The 22,797-nt window shown below is 45.3% G+C and overlaps 2 protein-coding genes across 4 annotated transcripts in view; both read right to left on the reverse strand.

Annotated features, from left to right (window-relative positions):
• Positions 1 to 22,797, reverse strand: part of PRDX3 (peroxiredoxin 3) — a 497,514-nt gene that overhangs the window by 425,911 nt on the left and 48,806 nt on the right. The window lies entirely within an intron of this gene.
• Positions 1 to 22,797, reverse strand: part of RGS10 (regulator of G protein signaling 10) — a 738,227-nt gene that overhangs the window by 93,008 nt on the left and 622,422 nt on the right. The gene's annotated exons all lie outside the window — the stretch shown is intronic.

The following is a 22,797-nucleotide window of genomic DNA, read 5'->3' on the forward strand; positions in this document are numbered from 1 at the left end:
AAGGGAAGAATAAAAGCGACATTGAAAGGCGGGGAGACCAAGTGGGAAAAAGCGCTGTCTGGGAAGCGAACTACAAGTCCCAGAGTGCCTCGCGCCGGGGGCTGTCCTCGGACTGCTCCAGGCATTGTAAGGCTCTTCTGTTGGCCCAGTCTGAGCTGCTGCTCCGCCTTCGTCCAGCCCGAGAGCGGTTTCTTCAACTGCGGCTCAGGGAGCGCTCTGCCTCCGCGTGGAGTCTGAGCCAGCAGGCCCGTCCGGCCCCCCTGTGTTCATCAGAACGGCTGACCCGCGTTAGTCAACCGCCGCTTCGCGCGACAGTCAGGAGAGAGGCTGGGCTGGCGGGGACCCGGAGGGGCTGGGGTGTTTGGGGGACGCGTTTTCCCCACACATAGGTATTTCTAGCCTATTTGTTAAATACAAGCAGGTGGCCTGCTTGCAAATTGCTTTACAAGTTTCAGAAGCTTCCCTATCCAGTATCTCATGGGATAATGGGGTAAGAAGAGCAGTCCTCTATTATAATGACTTGCCCAACTCCCCCCGTATTCTTGGAGTTGAAAAAAAAAAATCCTTGGGCAGAGACGTGCACAGACATCAGTCATGTGGGCTAGGAACGCAGTTTTGGATGAAGATGAGGGAAACCATGTTCACACTAACTCTGCAGCCCTGTAGAATTTGTCTTCTCACCCCCCACAACAGTTCCTGCTGTGCTTTTTCCTCCTCTAAGTACCTTCAGGAGAAAGTACTTGGTCTTGTAGCTTAGTGAAGAGTGGCGATGAAGAAAGATCTTTCAGTCCATTGCCAGAACTTAACTGTCCCGGTTAGTAATAGCTTAAGAGTTGCTTCTGCCAACATGTACTAAGTGCATGTCGACCTCTGCAAGTGGCGGTGCCTGTGCGTGCCACTGTGTCCTAATCTTGAAAGCCGAATCAACCATGCAGCAAGCCCTTATGTTGTCAATTTTCAGGGGAGGAAATTTCAACCTGAAAGACTTCATAGAGACACGGCAAAGGAGTTGAGCCGCATGAGAGTCCACGGGAACAATAAAAGGGCTCAGATGCCAGGACCCATGGCTAAAATGTATAGGTTGGGGTTGGGGGTTGTGGGGAGGGAACTCAAGCTAGAGGGGACCTTGTAGAACTGTGTTGTCAAGAATCTGTTTCATGCTGAGGAATTTGAGCTTTCTCTTCCAGGCAGTGAGGAGCCACTCAAAGGTTTTGTCTTTTTTTTAATTGGACCTAGGTGTAGAACTGTATTTAATTATAATCCAATTCATTAACCCATGCCTGGCCCACTGTCATAGTTTCCTGTTGATGCTGTAACAAATTACTGCAAATTTAGATACTTAAAACAACATGAATTTATTATCTTACAATTCTGGAAGTCAGAAGTCCAAAATCAGTTACACTGGACTAAAATCAAGGTGTTGGCAGGTCTGGTTCCTTGCCTTTTCCAGCTTCCAAAGGCTGCCTGCTTTCCTCGGCTCTTGGCCCCATCCTCCGTCTTCAAGGAAAGAAGCATAGTATCTTCTCTCCTCTCTGTTTCTGTGCTTACATCTTCTGTCTTGACTGTGATTCTCCTGCCACCCCTTTTCATTTACAAGAACCTTCTGTGATTACTTTGGGCCAAGGTGATCTCATCTCAAGGTTCTTAATCACATCTGCAAAGTCTCTTTTAGCGTAACATTCCCAAATTCTGGGAATTAGGATATAGAAATCTTTGGTGGACGATTATTCAGTTTACCTCACTCACCTTTATTAATTTAGTTTAATTATAGCCACAAACCCACCACACTCAAAAGTTATAATGACACGAGTTTATATCTGTATCTATGCTATGCCTCCTACACACACTAACACACACCCCTGCCTTCGCTTGGGGTAACCATCTTTCTGAATCCTGTCTTTACTATTTCTTGGTTTCCTTCTACAAGGTTTTATTCCACATGTATATAGTCCTAAAAATCATATGTATATACATGTATATTTGAGTTGTTTTTTAACTTAATAAAAAGAATATGCCCACTACACACTAGAATGGTTAAAATGGGCATGTTTACTGGTAGTGAAATTGTTATGGTTAAAATCCAAAGCACTAACACCACCAAGTGCTGATGAGTATGTAAAGCAACAGGAACTGTCATTCTTTGTGGGTAGGACTGCAAAATGTTATAGCCCCTTTGGAGGACAGTTTGTCAGTTCCTTACAAAACTAAACATAATACCTAGGTACTTACCCAAATGAGCTGAAAACAACCTGTCCACAAATGTTTACAGCAGCTTTGTTTGTAATCATCCCAAATTGAAAACAACTAAAATGTCCTTGATATAAGTGAATGGATAAACTGTCCTACAAGGTGGTACATCCATGCAATGAAATATTGTTTAATGATTTTTTTAAAAAGAGCTATTGATATGGTTTGGCTCTGTATCCACACCCGATCTCATCTTGAATTGTTCTCTCATAATTACCGCATGCTGTGGGAGGGACCTGGGGGGGGAGATAATTTGAATCATGGGGGCAGTCCCCCCATACTGTTCATGTGGTAATGAATAAGTCTCACTGGATCTGATAGTTTTACCAGGGGTTTCCGCTTTTGCATCTTCCTCATTTTCTCTTGCTGCTGCCATGATTCTGAGGCTTTCCCAGCCATGTGGAGCTCTAAGTGCGATTAAACCTCTTTTTCTTCCCAGTCTGGCATATGTCTTTATCAGCACTGTGAAAACAGACTAATACAGCTATCAAGCTACACAAAGACATGGAGGAATGTTAAATGTATATCGCAAGAGAAGCCGGTTGGAAAAGGCTGTATACTCTACAACTGTAACTATATGACACTCTGGAAAAGGCAAAACTCAGTGGTTGCCAGGGGATCCGGGAAGGAGAGGGATGATTAGGTGAAGCACAGGGCATTTTTACTGGTAGTGAAATTATTCACTATGGGACTCTAACAGTGGATACATGACCTTATTCATTTGTCAAAACCCATAGAACTGTGCCACATAAAGTGAGTCCTAATGTAAACTATGGACTTCAGTTAATCATAATGTATCAATAGTGGTTCCTCAGTTGTACATTTGTTGGAATTGATGAACCAATATTGATACATTATGATTAACTGAAGTCTATGTATCAATTATCAATTGATACACTTGTTAACACTAATATAAAACGGTAATAACAGGGGAAACCATGTTTGTAACGGGGGAGAGGGCACATGGGAACTCTGTACTTCATGCACAATTCTTCTATAAACCTAAAACTGCTCTAAAGAGTAAAGTCTATTACAAAGGAAAAAATTATGTCCTTGTAATCTTTTGAGACTGCTTTTCACTTAATGTACCATACATAAGATTCAGCCATATTTTATGGATATCATTCATTCATTTAGACTATTATATGATATTCCAGTGTGTAAATATACTGCATTTGTCTGATTTCTCATTCATGGATATTTGGGTTGCTTCCAGGTTTTTACTACTGTGGATAATGCTGCTATGAACATTCTTTTTCTTTTTAACCTTTCTTTCTTTTTTTATTTTATTATTTTTATTTTTGAGATGGAGTCTTGCTCTGTCATCCAGGCTGGAGTGCAGTGGTACAATCTCAGCTCACTGCAACCTCCGCCTCCCGCATTCAAACTATTCTCCTGCCTCAGCCTCCTGAGTAGCTGGGATTACAGGCGCCCATCACCACACCCAGCTAATTTTTGTATTTTTAGTAGAGACAAGGTTTCACCATGTTGGCCAGGGTGGTCTCGAACTCCTGACCTCAGGTGATCCACCCACCTCGGCCTCCCAAAGTGCTGGGATTACAGCTGTGAGCCACCGCGCCCGGCCAGCTGTGAACATTCTTGTACGTGTCTCCTGTGATAGATGTGGAAGAGCCTTTCACCCCTCAGCCATTAGACCACCAGGGAGTGCAAGAGCTTTTGTTTGATCTATTCGGATCTATACCTAGAAGTGAAATTGTCAGGTAACAGGGTATATGAACACTCAATTTTGGTGGGTAACGTCAAACGTTTTTCCCAAAGTGAATACACAAATTTGTATTCCCATCAGCATCGTTTAGGAGGCTCTGTGAGCAGATCCACATTTTCTTCAATACTTAGTTTTGTAGTCTGACAATCGAAGTATTAGCTCAATGTGGTCTTAATTTTTACTTAATCAATAAAGTTGAACATCTCTTCATATTCTGTTAACCATATGTGTTTCCTCTTCTGAAACATGCCCGTTGATATCTTTTGCCTATTTTTCTATTAGGTTATATGTGCTTTTCTCGATTTTTAGGAATTTTTGATGCTAATTCTTTGTTACATATGTATATTACAAATATCTTCTCCTAGCTTGTAACTTGTCCCTCTCTTTTTAAAATGCTTTTGATGCCAGGCATGGTGGCTCACGCCTGTAATCCCAGCACTTTGGGAGGCTGAGGCAGGTGGATCACCTGAGGTCAGGAGTTCAAGACCAGCCTGGCCAATATAGTGAAACCCCGTCTCTACAAAACTCAGCCAGGAGTGGTGGCATGTGCATGTAATCCCAGCTACTTGGGTGGCTGAGGTGGGAGAATTGCTTGAACCTGGGAGGCAGAGGTTACAGTGAGCCAAGATCGCTCCACTGCACTCCAGCCTGGGTGACAGAGCAAGACTCCATCTCAAAATAAATAAATAAAATAAAATGGTTTTGATGAACAAAAGCTTTTAATTTTAAAATGGTCAGGTCTCTTTATCTTGAGTGTATGTGTGTCTTTGTTTAAGAAATGTTTCCCTACCTCAAGGTCTAAATTATACATTATAAAATATACTCATCCATAGAAACTAAGAGTTTTAAAACTTTGATATTTTCAGGGAGCCCAGGAGGATAAAAAATATATAAATAAAAAAATGCAACTTTGAGCTGGGTGTGGTGGCTCACACCTGTAATCCCAGTACTTTGGGAGGCTGAGGCGGATGGATCACTTGAGATCAGGAGTTCAAGACCAGCCTGGCCAGCATGGCAAAACTCCATCTCTACTGAAAATATAAAAATTAGCCAGGCATGGTGGCACACACCTGTAGTCCCAGCTACCCAGGAGACTGAGGCACGAGAATCGCTTGAACCTGGGAGGTGGAGGTTGCAGTGAGCCCAGATCACACCACTGCCCTCCAGCCTGGGTGACAGAATGAGACCCCGTCTCAAAAAATAAAATAAAACTTTGATATTTTGAGTCATTAATCTACCTGGAGTTAAATTTTGCATATGTGTAGGGTAGGGATCCAATTTAAATTTTTTCTATATGGATAAGCATTATTTTCAAGCTCTATGGAACATCCTCTACTAAGCTGATATAACATGCTTCCTGTGTTATTGTGCAATTTGAGTCATTTAAGAAGAAGAACACAAGAAATTAGATGTGTAAGAGATGGACTGAAGGAAAATCTTGTAAAGAAATGAAAGGAGGAGGGAAATGGAATAGTCAGGATGCCCATAGGTCAGGTTGGACACCTGTGAAAAGAGAGAAGGCAGGAAGGAGGGCTGAATGGGAATTGTCTCAGACTTGGTGTGGCTTTGAGAAAGCCCTGGCTAGCCCAGTGGGGAGCCCAGAGCAAAGACTGCCCCCTAGAGGAGTCCCACAGATTCTAGCTCCAGTTACCTCCACATTATCAGTCATTGGCTGAAAGCAGTTCTGGGAGAGCCTGCTGTGGGAGAGTAGTCACCTGAATACTGCCATGGAAATGAAGACGCAGCACTTGGAGGCTGTCCACTAACTACACTCCTTGCAACAGGTTCTCTTGGAGGGAGGTCTGAGCAGCACAGCTTCATAGCCATGAGGGATACCAGAGTTTCATATATACTGAGTTTATTATTATTCTGTTCTAGTCCATTGGCCAACTTGTCTATGCCTGTGCCAATACCAAACTATAGCTTCATAATAAGTTCTCATCCTGGTAGGGTATGTCTCCTTCTTGCTCTTCTTTAGAAGTGTCCTGGCTATTCTTGGTCCCTTGGAGTTTTTTTTTTTTTTTTTTGGAGGCGGAGTCTCGCTCGTGATCCACCCACCTCGGCCTCCCAAAGTGCTGGGATTACAGGCGTGAGCCACTGCGCCCGGACTTTTTTTTTTTTTTTTTTTTTTTTGAGACGGAGTCTTGCTCCGTCGCCCCGGCTGGAGTGCAGTGGCCGGATCTCAGTTCACTGCAAGCTCCACTTCCCAGGTTCACGCCATTCTCCTGCCTCAGCCTCCTGAGTAGCTGAGACTACAGGCGCCCGCCACCACGCCCAGCTAATTTTTTGTATTTTTTTAAGTAGAGATGGGGTTTCACCGTGTTGACCAGGATGGTCTCGATCTCCTGACCTTGTGATCTGCCCGCCTTGGCCTCCCAAAGTGCTGGGATTACAGGTGTGAGCCACCGCCCCCGGCCGAAGTTTACTAACTCTTTAAGATGAAAGTTATATAGGAAAGGAAAAGTAATTATGTTGCATTATTTGGCTCAGCTATGGATAGCACTTACAGAGTCACAATAACATACACATGAGGCCAGGGCAGGCCAATCACTTGAGGTCAGGAGTTTGAGGCCAGCCTGGCCAACATGGCAAAAACCTGTCTCTGCTAAAAATACTAAAATTAGCCATGCATGGTGGTGGGCGCTTGTAATCCCAGCTACTCGGGAGACTGAGGCACGAGAATCTCTTGAACTCGGGAAGTGGAGGTTGAAGTGAGCCCAGATCATGCCACTGCACTCCATCCTGGGCGGCAGAGTGAGACTCTTGTCTCAAAAACAAAAACAAAAAAAACACGCATGGACCACTGAGCTAATCAAAATTGTAAAGTGGCACACACTGGAGGATGGGTGGACAGGGAGTGTGAGTTCGTGTGGTAGATGAGGAATGAGAGAGAGAGAAATTCTTACCTTTTATGATGGGAAGTCAATAATACCTAAGGTTGAGAAATCAAGTTGTGGCAATTATTTAAAGATAGGAAGATGTACACTAAAAATCCAGTTAAGAGTTGAGAGTAGTAGCCAGGCAGCATGGCTCAAGCCTATCATCCCAGCACTTTGGGAGGTCAAGGCTGGAGTATTACTTGAGCCCAGGAGTTCAAGACCAGCCTGAGTAACATAGTGAGACCTGGTCTCTACAGATAATAATAAAAAAAAAAAAATTAGCTGGGCACAATGGCATGTGCCTGTAGTCCCAGCTACTCAGGAGGTTGAGGTGGGAGGATCATTTGAGCCCAAGAGTTTGAGGCTGCAGGGAGCCATGATCGTGCCACTGCGCTCCAGCCTGGGCAACATAGTTAGAACCCCGTCTCAAAAAAAAAAAGAAAAGAAAAATAGTTGAGAGTAGATTACTCTAGGGAACAGGAAACAGGAAATGGAAGAGGTTCCAGGAAAAGAATTTCTGGTTCTCCTAACAAAGCCCTGTAGATCTACTTGATTCTTTAAACTAGATACATAGACCTGATAAAATTAAAAGTAATCTAAAAAAAGGAGAAGTGTCAACATGGCTGCATTGGTGGGAAAACTAACTCCTCCTGTCATACCATGCTTCATGCTGGCCCCCCTTTCAAAAACTCAGGCAACTAAAACACAAATGGCGAAAGGCGGGTCTAAATTTTAAATAAGAAAAGTGAGCGTCATAGACATGTCGGAAGCACAGCCTATAGCAGTCTCAGCTTCTGCTGTCAGAGGCTGTAGTATTCAAGTCATTTTGAATGGTTTAGAAAAATCACAAATTTCTGATCTACGTGACAAGCAGAATCCCCACATCTGTGGTCTGTGATGATTGGGGACTGGAAATCTGCTAAATCCTTAGAAGGTCTTAATGGGCTCCTTCCTATGGTCCTTCAACTGCTCTCTGATTTCAGTCTGTTAGACCAGGAACCTAACAGCATCATCAGTCAAAAAACTCTCGACCCTGCGCGGTGGCTCAAGCCTGTAATCCCAGCACTTTGGGAGGCCGAGGCAGGCGGATCACGAGGTCAGGAGATGGAGACCATCCTGGCTCACACGGTGAACCCCTGTCTCTACTAAAAATGCAAAAAATTAGCCGGGCGTGGCGGCGGGCACCTGTAGTCCCAGCTACTTGACAGGCTGAGACAGGAGAATGGCGTGAACCCGGGAGGCGCAGCTTGCAGTGAGCCGAGAGCGGCCACTGCACTCCAGCCTGGGCGACTAAGCGAGACTCCGTCTCAAAAAAAAAGAAAAAAAAAAAGAAAATCTCACTGGGCTGGGCACAGTGGCTCACGCCTGTAATCTCAGCACTTCGTAATCTCAGCACTTCGAGAGGCTGAGGCGGGTGGATCACCCGAGGTCAGGAGTTTAGGATCAGCCTGACCAACATGGCGAAACCCCATCTCTACTACAAATACAAAAATTAACTGGGCATGGTGGTGCATACATGTAATCCCAGCCACTTGGGAGGTTAAGAAGGGGAGAATCACTTGAATCTGGGAAGCAGAGGTTGCAGTGAGCCAAGATCGTGCCACTGCACTCCAGCCCGGGTGACAGAGCAAAACTCTGTCTCAAAAAAAAAAAAAAAAGAAACTCTCACTGGCTACCTTGGTTTCTCACCTCCTTATCCTTTACCACAAATCCCTAACCTTAGTTTTTAGGGTTTCTTGTTGTTGTTGTTGTTGTTCACTCCTTTGCACTGGCTGTCAAGAACTGCCAGAGAAAAATTGGGTAACCTTGCCAACTGGCACCATTACAAACCTAAGAGTTTCTGATCTCACCCGGACCCTTCAGCTTAAGAAATACTGTTCAGTGTTTCTTTAGTCAGTCAGTCTCCTCCTCTGTCACATATATAATGGCATCATAGGATTGTTGTAAAAATTCAGTGGAATAATATGCTTGGTCCAGGGTCTGGTACAGGGACAGAGTGGATATCAGTATTACACACAAATTGTTCTCTAGTCTTTATCTCTCCATTTCTTTTATTATTATTATTATTATTATTATTATTATTATTATTTTGAGACAAAGTCTCCCTGTGTCGCCCAGGCTGGAGTGCAGTGGCACCATCTCAGCTCACTGCAAGCTCCACCTCCCGGGTTCACACCATTCTCCTGCCTCAGCCTCCCGAGTAGCTGGAACTACAGGCACCCGCCACCACGCCCAGCTAATTTTTTTTTGTATTTTCAGTAGAGACAGGGTTTCACCGTGTTAGCCAGGATGGTCTCGATCTCCTGACCTTGTAATCTGCCTGCCTCGGCCTCCCAAAGTGCTGCGATTACAGGCGTGAGCCACCACGCCTGGCCTTTCTCTCCATTTCTTGAGCTCCATACTTGAATTTTGAATAGTCCCCCTGGGCTGTTTAGCCCCCTCAAAATTCTGCCCAGGCATTCCCTAGATTGATGAATGAGACATCATTCTCACAAACTAGAAATACCAGCCGTCTCCACCATCTGCCTTCTTCTCTACATTCATTTCATCACAAAGTCCTGCCCATGTCCCCTCTCGTTTGTCAGATAAATCTGTCCACTCTCCATCTTTACTTTTACTACCCTGGTCTACTGGTCTATAATTTTCACTGATTATTGGAATGCCTTTCTTTCCTGGTTCTTCATGCCATTATTCTTCTTCTTTTTTTTTTTTTTTTTTTCCTGTGACAGGGGTCTCACTCTGTTGCCCAGGCTGGAGTGCAGTGGTGCAATCTTGGCTCACTGCAACCTCCATTTCCTGAGCTTGAGTGATTCTCCTGCTTCAGCCTCCTGAGTAACTGGGACTACAGGCGCGTGTCACCACACCTAGCTAATTTTTGTATTTTTAGTAGAGACGGGGTTCCACCATGTTGGCCAGGCCGGTCTCGAACTCCTGACCTCAAGTGTTCCTCCCACCTCCACCTCCCAAAGTGCTGAGATTACAGGCATGAGCCACCACGCTTGGCCATGCCATTATTCTCTTCCCATTCCAAAATAGAATCCATATTGCCACTAGTCTTTCCTTTTCCCTTAAAAAAAAATGGACTGCAGGTGCACAAAATTGGTTTTATCACAATCCTTGGATTGCAACATACTGTCATCATTAGTCCATGTGTGGCCCTTTTTTAACTTCATTCGTGTTTTAATGAAAAACAAACAACTTCCATGAAGGCGACTGTATATTCAAAGTGACCCCCGAGCACAGACGGAGCAGAGATACCAAAGAACAAGGCAGACAAATCCAGTTTGTTGCTAAAAGGTGATTTGTTTGGGTAACTTATGGATGGAACTCTGGTGGTTTTTCTGTTTGTTTTTTCCTGAGACAGAGTCTTGCTCTCTCACCCAGGATGGAGTGCAGTGGCACGATCTCGGCTCACTGCAACCTCTGCCTCCTGGGTTCACGCCATTCTCCTGCGTCAGCCTTCCGAGTAGCTGGGACTACAGGTGTAAGCCACCACACCCAGCTAATTTTTGTATTTTTAGTATAGATGGGGTTTCGCCATGTTGGCCAGGCTGGTCTCGAACTCCTGACCTCAGGTGACCCACTCGCCTCGGCCTCCCAACGTGCTGGTATTATAGGCGTGAACAACCATGCCCAGAGAGACTGAGTAATTTTTAAAGAAAAGAAGTTTAATTGACTCACAGTTCCGCATGGCTAGGGAGGCCTCAGGAAACTTACAACCATGGCGGAAGGCATCTCTTCCCAGGACAGCAGGAGAGAGAATAAGAGTCAGCAGGGAAATGCCAGATGCTTATAAAACCATCAGATCTTGTGAGACTCACTCACTATCACTAGAACAGCATGGGGAAACCGCCACCATGATCCGGTTACCTCCACCTGGTCCCACCCTTGACATGTGGGGATTGTGGGGATTACAGTTCTAGATGCGATTTTGGGTGGGGACACAACCAACCCATATCACTGGGCAACAGAGCAAGATCCCATCTTTAAAAAAAAATGTCTCGGCCGGGCGCGGTGGCTCAAGCCTGTAATCCCAGCACTTTGGGAGGCCGAGACGGGCGGATCACGAGGTCAGGAGATCGAGACCATCCTGGCTAACACGGTGAAACCCAGTCTCTACTAAAAAATACAAAAAACTAGCCGGGTGAGGTGGCGGGCGCCTGTAGTCCCAGCTACTCGGGAGGCTGAGGCAGGAGAATGGTCTAAACCCGGGAGGCGGAGCTTGCAGTGAGCTGAGATCCGGCCACTGCACCCCAGCCTGGGCGACAGAGCAAGACTCTGTCTCAAAAAAAAAAAAAAAAAAAAAAAAAGTATCTTCCTTCTTGATAAATAATAAAAACAACAAAAAAATTCATGTTATTGCATGTGGCTGTGGTTCTAAGTACATCGGATTATTTCCAGTTTCATGCTATTATGAATAATGATGCTGTGAATATTACATAAAGTATAATAAAGTATTTATTTTATTAATCCCTTTCCTGAAAATCTTTGATTATCTCTATCGCCTGTAGAATAAAACTCAATGTGACTTATTTGGCTGCACCTATAGGTTCTCTCATGCTGTGGCTTCTGTCTGGGTCCAGCCAATGAGGAGGACTGGCTAGGCTTGCCAGAGAGACACAGGACTCCCAATTCAATCTGAATTGCGGAAAAACAACAAGCTTTTTTTTTTTTTTTTTTTTTTTTTTAGCGTAAGTATTTTCTATGCAACCTGGCTGTTCTAGTACTGGCAAGAAGGAGGGAAAAGAGAGAGGACAGTATTTATTCCCCCAGCTTCCTGCCTGCTGGGTGGCCACAGTGGGCTGGCAGGGCACCCATGTCACAACCCCTGCATTCGCCATTATACAGCTCACCACGTTCTAGGAAGGTCCTTCCCTTCCCTGTCTTTATAGAAAAAGAAAAGGCCGGGCACGGTGGCTCGCGCCTGTAATCCCAGCACTTTGGGAGGCCGAGGTGGGCAGATCACGAGGTCAGATCGAGACCATCGTGGCTAACACGGTGAAACCCCATCTCTACTAAAAATGCAAAAGAATTAGCTGGGTGTGGTGGTGGGCGCCTGTAGTCCCAGCTACTCAGGAGGCTGAGGCAGGAGAATGGTGGGAACCCAGGAGGTGGAGCTTGTAGTGAGCCGAGATCGCGCCACTGCACTCCAGCCTGGGTGACAGAGCGAGACTCCATCTCAAAAAAAAAAAAGAAAAAAGAAAAAGAAAAGGAAAAAGAAAAAGAAAAAGAAAAAGAAAAAAAAATCAGGCAGGTGTATTGGCACTTGGCTGTGGTCCCGGTTGCTCAGGAGGCTGAGGTGGGAGGATCGTTTGAGCTGGGGAGGTTGCAACTGCAGTGAACCATATCACGCCACTGCTCTTCAGCCTGGGAGACAGAGCGAGGCCCTGTCTCAGAAAAACAAAAACAAAAACAAAAAGTGACTGTGGTACGTCATCTAAACAATGGAATAATATTTAGCAATCTATAGGATGCAGCCAAATAAGTTGTATCCTGTAGACAATAGTGATAACAAAAGATTTTCAGGAAAGGGATTAGTAAAATAAATATTTAATGTTCACAGCAACACGATCCATAATAGCATAAAACCAGAAATAATCTTATGTATTGTTCACACCATGGAATATGTGATGGAACTAAGAGTGGTAGTTAACAGCTCCAGCTCTTACTAATCTCAGAGTGCTGGGCCAGCCCTCCCTTGTTGCTGGCCTGCCTGCACTTTGGTACATAGACCCTTGATTACATTCTTTTCAGTTCCCCAGTCTGAGTGTGCTGTCCATGTCCTGCTAGACACCAATGAGGCTCTTCCCAGCTTTTGAGATGGACGTGTAGCTCTGCTGTGGTCTGGCTCTGTGTCCCCACCCAAACCTTGAATTGTAATAATCCCCATGTGTCAAGGGCAGGGCCAGGTGGAGATAATTGGATCACGGTTTCCCCCATACTCTTCTCGTGATAGTTAATATGTCTCATGAGATCTGATGGTTTTATAAACGGGAGTTCCCCTGCACAAGTTCTCTTGCCTGCCACCATGTAAGATGTGACTTTGCTCTTCATTCGCCTTCTGCCGTGATTGTAAGGCCTCCCTAGCCATGTGGAACTGTGAGTCCATTAAACCTCTTTCCTTTATACCTTACCCAGTCTTGGGTATGTCTTTATTAGCAGCGTCAGAACAAACTAATGTAAGGTTGCTCCTCTTCTTACACACTGTGTAAGGAGCACAGCAATCTGTATACACACCCTCGTAGCTCCTCAAGAGGGGTAGAGTGTGAGGCCTCCCTCACGGGCCCATCCTATCAGATCCAGGTAAGTCCCTCAGAGCCTTCCTTTCTGCCCATTGGGGGTCACTATTATCTCCTTTGGGACAGGAAAAAACTGTTCTCAGGACCTCATTCCTTCCTTTCCCCTCTGCACCCATGGCATAAACTGCACTCTAAGTCATCCAGGCTTCCTGTAGTTGTTCTCTGTAACCCCCAAATACCCATTTGTTTCTCCAGTCCCCCAACATATGTTCAACAGTTTCCCACCCATTCTGTCTGTTATATAAACTACACGGCCCAGTGCGGTGGCTCACACCTGTAATCCCAGCACTTTGGAAGGCCAAGGCAGGCAGATCACTTGAGGTCAGGAATTTGAGACCATCCTGGCCAACATGGTGAAATCCCATCTCCACTAAAAATACAAAAATTATCTGGGTGTGGTGGCATATGCCTGTAATCCTAGCTACTCGGGAGGCTGAGGCACGAGAATCGCTTGAACCCAGGAGGTGGAGGTTGCCATGAGCCGAGATTGCACCACTGTACTCCAGCCTAGCAACAGAGCGAGACTCCGTCTCAAAAAAACAAACAAAACAAAACAAAAAAACAACTACACACAGTGCCCCACTTATGATTCTTCGACTTTATGATGGTGCAAAAGCAGTAGCATTCAGGACACGCCTCAGCTTACAATGGGGTTATATGGGATAAACCCAGTCAAAAATATTGAAAGTTGAATTCCTATATAGCATATGTTCAATGTTCAATGGGTTTATCGGGAGGTGGAGCATCCCGATAAACCCATCAGCTGAGGAGCATCTGTACCATAATTTCTGTTTTCCTCACTGTACCCTGAATGATATACGGATCCATTATATCCTCTTTAAAGAGAAGAGTGAGGCTCAAGGAAATTAAGAAGCACGCCAAAGGTCACTGCTGCACCGGGCGCTGGCTGACTCTCCCGCCTTTGCCATACTCCATATTATCACTATTAAGCTACATATCAACAGACGTTTGTCCTCTACGAGAAGCAGATAGTCACAGGTTATGATGACAATTATTTGAAGCTGATGTTGCTGGGGGAAGGGCTCTGTTCTGCATCCTGAAGGCTGTGACTGGTGAGCCAGCAGAGGGAGCTGTGTCCCTAAGGAGACAGCCTCCAGCCTGCTGGCCCAGCGGGGAATAAGGGCACCTCGACACCCTTCGTGATCAAAAAGTTTGGGTAAGCTCTTCGTCCTAGAGAAGGTAGGCACCTTGAGGGGAAGGGAAAGAAAGCAAGGAAACGTGTATTATAGGCTCCAGGAACTGTGGTAATATGATTTTTAAAATGTTAAACGGGAACTGCCTTGTTTGAAGCAGGCTGTCCTCCAGGAGCAGGAATACAGGTCCCCTTCCTGTCCTCCTCCCACCCCATGCCTGATTTCAAGTTAAGGGGAGTTCCTCTGAAGTGGGCTACACTGGCCACCTGACAATTACTGAGTAAAAGGGACCTCGGATGAGGGTGTGGCTCTCCACCCTGGATCCCCTGATGCCATCTCACAGGAACACTGAAGGGCAGCTGGCACCCTCGCTCGAGAGTGAGCGTCCTCCTTCTCCCTTCTCCTCCCAAGACCTGCACCAGCTCTGCCTTGGCTCCAGGGGATGTGTTGTTCTTGGTCTTGCTCTCTGCATCCATTCTTCCAAACGATGGCGGATCCCTGTAAAACTGACTTGTCCCATATCACAGACCAGCATCTGAGACTCAAATCTGAGCATCAGGGAAGTAAACCCTCAACCTTGGAACCTGTACACAGTCCTCACAGCTTGATCAACTCAGGCACAGCGGGCAGCTGTGGGTCCAGCCCAGCCTATCCACTCTCTCCAGTGGGGTTTGGAGGAACATTCCACAATCCCTTGGCTGGCCTTCCATTTACCCTCCATTGCCTGCTTTGGAACTAGGTCTAGGTAGATGTGATTGGCCAGAGGTAGAATATGGCCCTTCCTTTCTTTCTTTCTCTTTCTTTCTTTTTATTTTTTGAGATGGAGTTTCACTCTTGTCACCCAGGCTGGAATGCAATGGCACAATCTTGGCTCACTGCAACCTCTGCCTCCTGGGTTCAAGTGATTCTCCTATCTCTGCCTCCCATGTAGCTGGGACTACAGGTGTGAGCCACCACACCCAGCTAATTTTTGTATTTGTAGTAGAGACAGGGTTTCACCATGATGGCCAGGCTGGTCTCGAACTTCTGACCTCAAGTGAACTGCCCACCTCAGCCTCCCAAAGTGCTGGGATTACAGGCATGAGCCACTGTGTCTAACTGAATATGGGCCTTTCTGATTCCCCTAAACAAAATGCTATTTCAAAACAAGATGTAATATGTTACTCATTATATATATACATATAAAACATATGACATTGTCAAGAATAAATTGAATTCTTAGGAATTCACCACCCAACCTAAGAATGAATGTATCACCCACACTTGATATCTATATGTTCCTTCTCTCTCCTCTGTTTCGCCACCAGAGGTTCTGAGTTTGTGCTTCTATTATTTTCTTATTTAAAATACTACTTTATCGCAATTATATTTATTTATTTTGAGACAGGGTCTCAGTCTGATGCCCAAGCTGGAGTGCAGTGGTACAATCATGGCTCTCTGCAATCTTCACCTCCTGGGCTCAGGTGATCCTCCCATCTCAGCCCTCCAGTAGCTGGGATTACAGGTGCGTGTCACCACGCCCAGCTATTTTTTTTTTTTTCAGAGATGGGGGTCTTGCCATGTTACCCAAGCTGGTCTCAAACTGCCTGCAGTCCTTCTGCCCTTGGCTTCCCAAAGTGCTGGAATTACAGGCATGAGCCGTTATGCCCAAACAATTGTATTTATTATTTAATTACATGAACACTTTTTTTTTTTCTTTTGAGACAGAATCTTGTTCTGTTGCCCAGGCTGGAGTGCAATGGCGTGATCTTGGTTCACTGCAATCTTTGCTTCCTGGGTTCAAGTAATTCTGCCTCAGTCTCCCAAGTAGCTGGGACTATAGGCAGGCGCTACCACACCCAGCTAATTTGTTTGTATTTTTAGTAGAGATGGGGTTTCACCATGGTCAGGCTGGTCTCAAACTCCTGACCTCAGATGATCTGCCTGCCTCAGCCTCTCAAAGCGCTGGGATTACAGGTGTCAGCCACCGCACCCAACCACCTGGCTAATTTTCTATAGCTATGGGGAATTTCACCGTATTGCCCAGGGTGGTCTCAAATTCCTGGCCTCAAGTAATCCTCCCACCTCAGCCTCCCAAAGTGCTGGAATTAGTCATAGCCATTTCACTTGGCCAAAGGTAAGATTTGAAAAAGAAATGAAACTTTAAAAATGTAAAACAATTGTTTAAACAAACAAACAAACACCAAATTTGATGCAGATATTGAGAAGATGAGTGAACTGGAGGAGAGATCTGAAGAAATCGCCCTGCCTGCAATGGGGACAGGAAGGAGGTGGGAAACACAGAAGAGGTCATGGGGCAGGGAGGAGAGAATAAGTTTAATATTCATTAGATTGCAGGCTAGGAGAGGGCAGAGAAAAAGAACAAGAGCCAAACAGCTGAAGAGGAAATATAGCCAAAGAGAAACAGCTGAGAATTTTCCAGAATGTAAAAGACACGCATCCTTAGATGCATCCTTACATTACAGAATGTAAAAGACATGCATCCTTAGATATCAGAGTATCCATTTGCCAGCACTGAACTAACAAAGCACCACAGACTAGGTGGCTTGAACAACAGAAATTAATTTTCCTACCACTCGGGAGTCTAAAAGTCTCAGGTCAGGGTGTCAGCAGGGTTGGTTTCTTCTGAATCTCTCTCCTTGGCTTGCAGGTGGCCGTCTTCTCCCTGTGTCTTCACGTGTTCTCCCCTCTGTGTAGGTTTGTGCCTTAATCTCTTTCTATAAGGACACCAGTCATGTTGGATTAGGACTCAGCCTACTGACCTCATTTAATCTAATTACCTCTTTAAAGACCCTATCTCCAAATACAACCACATTCTGAGGCCATGGGGTTAGGACTTCAATAGGTGAATTTGGTGGTGGGAGGGGAACACAATTCTCAATTCAGCCCATAACAATAGGAATAAAAATACATACTAGGTGAAATAGATAAAAAGAAATCCACACCCAACACAATATAGTAAAGCCAGAGAACACCAAAGACAAAGAGAAGGTCTTCAAAACAATCCGAGAGAAAAGTCACACCCTGCTTAACAGTGGAATGGCTCCCTACCCACCACATATATTTCTTTCTTTCTTTTTCTTTTTTCTTTTCTTTTTTTTTTTTTTTTTTTTTGAGACAGAGTCTCACTGTGTCACCCAGGCTGGTGTGCAATGGTGCAATATGGGCTTTCTGCAACCTCTGCCTCCCCGGTTTAAGCAATTCTCCTACCTCAGCCTCCTGAGTAGCTGGGATTACAGGTACCCGCTACCATGCCTGGCTAATTTTTCTTGTATTTTTAGTACAGATGGGGTTTCACCATGTTGGCCAGGCTGGTCTCAAACTCCTGACCTCAAATGATCCACATGCCTCAGCCTCCCAAAGTGCTGGGATTACAGGTGTGGGTCATCACACCTAGCTTTTTTTTTTTTTTTTTTTTTTTTTTTTTGAGACAGGTCCTATTCTGTTACCCAGGCTGGAGTGCAGTAACATAATCATAGCTCACTGCAGTCTCAGTCAATCCTCTTACCTCAGCCCCCCAGGTAGCTGGGATTACAGGCACATGCCACCATGCTTGGCTAATTTTAAAAAATTCTTTGTAGAGACAGGGTCTTGCTACGTTGCTGAGGCTGGTCTTGAACTTCTGGGCTCAAGTGATTCTCCCATCTCAGCGTCCCAAAGTACTGAGATTATAGGTGCAAGCCATTGTGCCTGGTGCCCCCAACCACCTATATTTCAAATAATCACACTGGCATTTATTTATTTATTTATTTATTTATTTATTTATTTATTTATTTTGAGACAGAGTATTGCTATTGCTCTGTCACCCGGGCTAGAGTGCAGTGGCATGATCTCGGCTCACTGCAAGCTCTACCTCCCAGGTTCATGCCATTCTCCTGCCTCAGTCTCCCAGGTAGCTGGGATTACAGGTGCCCACCACTACGCCCAGCTAATTTTTTGTATTTTTAGTAGAGACGGGGTTTCACTGTGTTAGCCAGGATGGTCTCAATCTCCTGACCTCATGATCCACCTGCCTCGGCCTCCCAAAGTGCTGGGATTACAGGCATGAGCCACTGTGCCCAGGTGATTTTTTATTTTTTTGATACCACAGCTCTACCCCTTTTCTCCTTGTGAAAGACATAAGCTTCTGACTCCATCCAGGTTGATCCAGTACTGTTTCCTGAACACTCCTGAGTGTGTGTGTGTGCGGTTTTTTTTCATGTGTTGGATGCCCTGCATCCTCAAATCCAGCTTTTAAAACATATGTCAAAGCTCAGCCCCAGGCCTGCCTCTCTAAGGTGCTTTGTCCAGGGGTTTGCCTTCTCTGAACTTACATAGCACTTGTTTAGTCCCGAGCCTGTGATGTAGGCGTTCTGTTCTCCTGCATCAGAGGGTTGCTGGCAAAAATCACCAGGTAGAGCTGGACCTTAAATATCTATTCTACCATAGGCCAAACATTAAAAATCCATTTGGGACTGGGTGTGGTGGCACATGCCTGTAATCCCAGCTACTCTGGAGGCTGAGGTGGGAGAATCGCTTGAACCTGGGAGGTGGAGGTTGTGGTGAGTAGAGATCATGCCACTGTACTCCAGCCTGGGCGACAGAGGGAGATTCTGTCTTAAAAAAAAAAAAATCCATTTGGGTTTTAGCACCTCTTTAAAAATCAGGTGTAGGCCAGACACGGTGGCTCACGGCTGTCATCCCAGCAGTTTGGGAGGCCGAGACAGGCAGATCACTTGAGGTCAGGAGTTCCAGACCAGCCTGGTGGTCTTGAGCCTGGCCAACATGATGGAACCCCGCCTCTACCAAAAATACAAAAATCAGCTAGGCATGGTAGCTGGGATTACAGGTGGGGGGCGCCTGTAATCCCAGCTACTCGGGAGGCTGAGGCAGGGGGATTGCTTGAACCTGGGAGGTAGAGGTTGCAGTGAGCCGAGATTGCGCCACTGCACTCCAGCCTGGGCGACAGAGCCAGGCTCTGTCTCAAAACAAACAAACAAACAAAAACAGATGTGTGTTGCGGGTAGGTAAGGCTGCCAAAGAGGTCTGGGTATATTCAGCGTGGGAGATGGCATTGGTCGTATTCCTGTCTGGGGAAAAGAAAGGTGGTATAGACCTTTCCTATACCAGGTGATTATACAGAGTTCTGCCAAGGGTTCCAAAGACAGGTGTCGGCGGTGATGACAAGTCATCTCTGCTTCCTCTAACTCTAGTGCTCTTGGTCACCAATGCCGGAGGCCTGGCATTTTATAATTTAATTCCTCATGTGGGGATGTTTGGTCTCTCCAGTGAGACAGGTGTCTGTCTTAATGTGTCCCATAACCCCTATTGCACCAGACATTTGCCTCTGCACCGGGCAGTTGCCTGAGAGATCATTGGGGAGTGACTTAGTTGAGAAGCCCTGGAGAACTTTTGTGTTCTGGAGCCTACCAGAGAAGCCTACCGAAGGCTCTGGCCTGCCGGAGGTGACTGATAACAGCTGTAAATCTGTTGCTGCAGCCTCTGCCTCCACCAGCATCATCTTTTGCAAGGGAAACTGCAGTCTTCTCCATTGGCCTCCCTCCTTTCGATGCATTCTCCACACAGCAGTCAAGTGATCCTTTTGAAAAGATAGGAATCAGGCTATGCCACTGTGTTCTTAATGTCTTCTGTGGCCTCCCATAGCATTCAGAATGAAATCCAAACTCCTTGCTGTGGTCTATACAACCCTGCAGGATATGGCCTATTGCCTTAGTTTCTTCTCCTTTTCTCCGCTCTGATTTAGCCTCCCGGGTTTTTTTTTTTTTTTCCAGTTCATCAAATATACAAAGCTCTTTCCCACCCCGAAGCCTTTGCCCTTGTTCTTTCTGCTTTCCTTTCCCAGAGCTGGGCTGTTCTCATCTATCAAGTCACTGCTCAGCGGTCACCTTCCTCATCTCCTATGGAAAGTGGATTCCCCTTATTCCCCTTGTTACTCTCTATTTCATCACTGGTTATTTCTTTCACAGTGCTAATTATAAACTGACATGGTTTGGCTCTGTGTCCCCACCCAAATCTCATCTCGAACTGTAATTCTCACATGTCAAGGGAGGAACCTGGTGGGAGGTGATTGGATCATGGGAGCGGTTTCCTCCTTGCTGTTCTCGTGATAGTGAGGGACTTCTCATGAGATCTGATGGTTTTAAAAGTGGTAGTTTCCCAATTAGCCGGGCGTGGTGGTGCATGCCTGTCATCCCAGCTGCTGGGGAGGCTGAGGCAGGAGAATCTCTTGAACCTCGGAGGCGGAGGTTACGGTGAGCCAAGATCGTGCTGCTGCACTCCAGCCTGGGCAACAAGAACGAAACTCTGTCTCAAAGAAAAAAAAAAAAGTGGCATTTTCCCCTGAGCTCTCTCTTTCTCCTGCTTTGCCACAGTAAGATGTGTCTGCTTTCCCTTCAGCACATCTGAAGTGCTGAAGGGGGCCAGTGGCTCACGCCTGTAACCCCAGCACTTTGTGGGGCTGAAGCAGGAGCTTCACTTGAGTTCAGCAGTTTGAGACAAGCCCGGGCAACATGGTGAGACTCTGTCTTTACAAAAAATAAAAAATTAGTTAGGTGTGGTGGTACACACCTGTTGTCCCAGCTACTGAGGTGAATGAGATGGGAGGATCAATCGGAACTGTGAGTCAGTTAAACTTTTTTGTTTGTAAATTACCCAGTCTCAGGTAGTGTCTTCATAGCAGTGTGAAAATGGACTCATACATAAGCTCTATCTGTTTTGTTTGCTTGCTTGTTTGTGTCAGTCTCCCCAACTAAAATCTAAGCTCCACCAGTCTCCTGTTGTCCATTGTACCTCTAGGTCCCAGCACAGTACCTGGTACATCCAGTAGGCATCATAGTAACTGGTGAAAGGCATGCCAGGTGCTATTCGGCCTAGGCCGCTGGACCCTGTAGCATGCCTCTTTGTGAAAACCCAAAGCCCGGCAGAATTACCACAGCTGTACCTGTGACCCAGTGCGGCTCAGCTCCCAACCATCCAGTCTACAGTGACAATTTCAACTGACCCCAGCAGCCAAAAGGAGTGGAAATGCAGAGCTAGCAACAGTTTACCTCCATAAATTCGACTCCCTGTTGCTCCTGGTATTAACTCTGGTTTCATGCACTTCCACTTCAATTAAAACTTGGCGCATTTCAAAATACCTCTGCACAGCAGGACACTGATTGAATTCGAGGTGCTGGGAAGCCAGTTGGAAAATACAATAGTGAAATCACTGGTCCCTTTATATTGTAGTTAAGAGCTTGAACAAACAACTATTACACCTCCTTTAATGTTCCATTCTGTTCCAAATGAATCTGGAATAAGTATAGTAACTTATACTGCTTTTAACCTGCCCCATTAGATTTGTCCATTTTGGCCCACGGTGCTTTTGATTCGAGGTTCCAGTCTGTCTCTCAGCAGTGCTGTTTGTACATAACGTAGGTCCAGTTTGTAACATTTGTAAATTTTGGAAATGTGTTTGAGTTATTCAAACGGTTGTTTGCCTGTATTTTCAACTATAAAACCTTTGAGCAAATATGTAATTATGTATTTTAAATGTTCCCCTTTGGTCATATAAATTACGGTATATCCATTCAACAAAATACTGCCCAGTTATTTTAAGAGTGTGGGGAATTAATAGGCATTAACATGCTCAAGATTATTGTTAAGTGAAAACGGCAAGTTGTAGAGCATTAAGTATAACATCTCGCTGTGTATGAGTGTTCTGTGCAAATGTGTTTCTTGTAAACATGGGTTATTTTTGGAAAGAGAGTCTAAGTCATCTCTGGATGTACAATCGGTATAATGGTGATCACTAACATATATCAGATGTTTGTTCTGTGCCAGGCATTGCACCAAGTGCCTTTCCTACCTTCCATTTAATCTACATAATAACCCTAAGAGGAAGGTATTACTATTATCTTCCATTTATAGATTAGGAAACTGAGGCCAGGAGAAGTCAAGTGACTCAACTTCAGCATTCTATACTATTCGTGGTGGGTTTTTCTTTTTTAAATGAATCTGCATTACTTCTAAAATAAAAATAACACTATTAAATATTTTAAAATCTTCCCTTCTTCTGGAATTTTGAAACCAAGAGAGGCAATAGAAGTGTTCAGTGCCAAGTTCTATTGTGGCGGCGAATGAAAACCCAGGTTGTGCTAGGTGCAGTGGGCCAGTGGCTCACGCCTATAACCCCAGCACTTTGGGAGGCTGAAGCAGGAGCTTCACTTGAGTTCAGCAGTTTGAGACAAGCCTGGGCAACACGGTGAGACTCTGTCTTTACAAAAAATGAAAAATTAGTTGGATGTGGTGGCACACACCTGTTGTCCCAGCTACTGAGGTGAATGAGATGGGAGGATCACTTGAGCCTGGGAGATGGAGGCTGCGGCAAGTTGTGATAATGCCACTGCATTCCAGCCTGGGCAACAGAGCAAGATCCTGTCTCACAAAAAAAAAAAAAAAAAAAAAAAGAAGAAGAAACTCAAGTTGTGTCACTTCTAGGCAGGCACCCTTTT

Source organism: Macaca thibetana, chromosome 9 (assembly GCF_024542745.1).
Source record: "Macaca thibetana thibetana isolate TM-01 chromosome 9, ASM2454274v1, whole genome shotgun sequence".
Taxonomy (NCBI): domain Eukaryota; kingdom Metazoa; phylum Chordata; class Mammalia; order Primates; family Cercopithecidae; genus Macaca; species Macaca thibetana.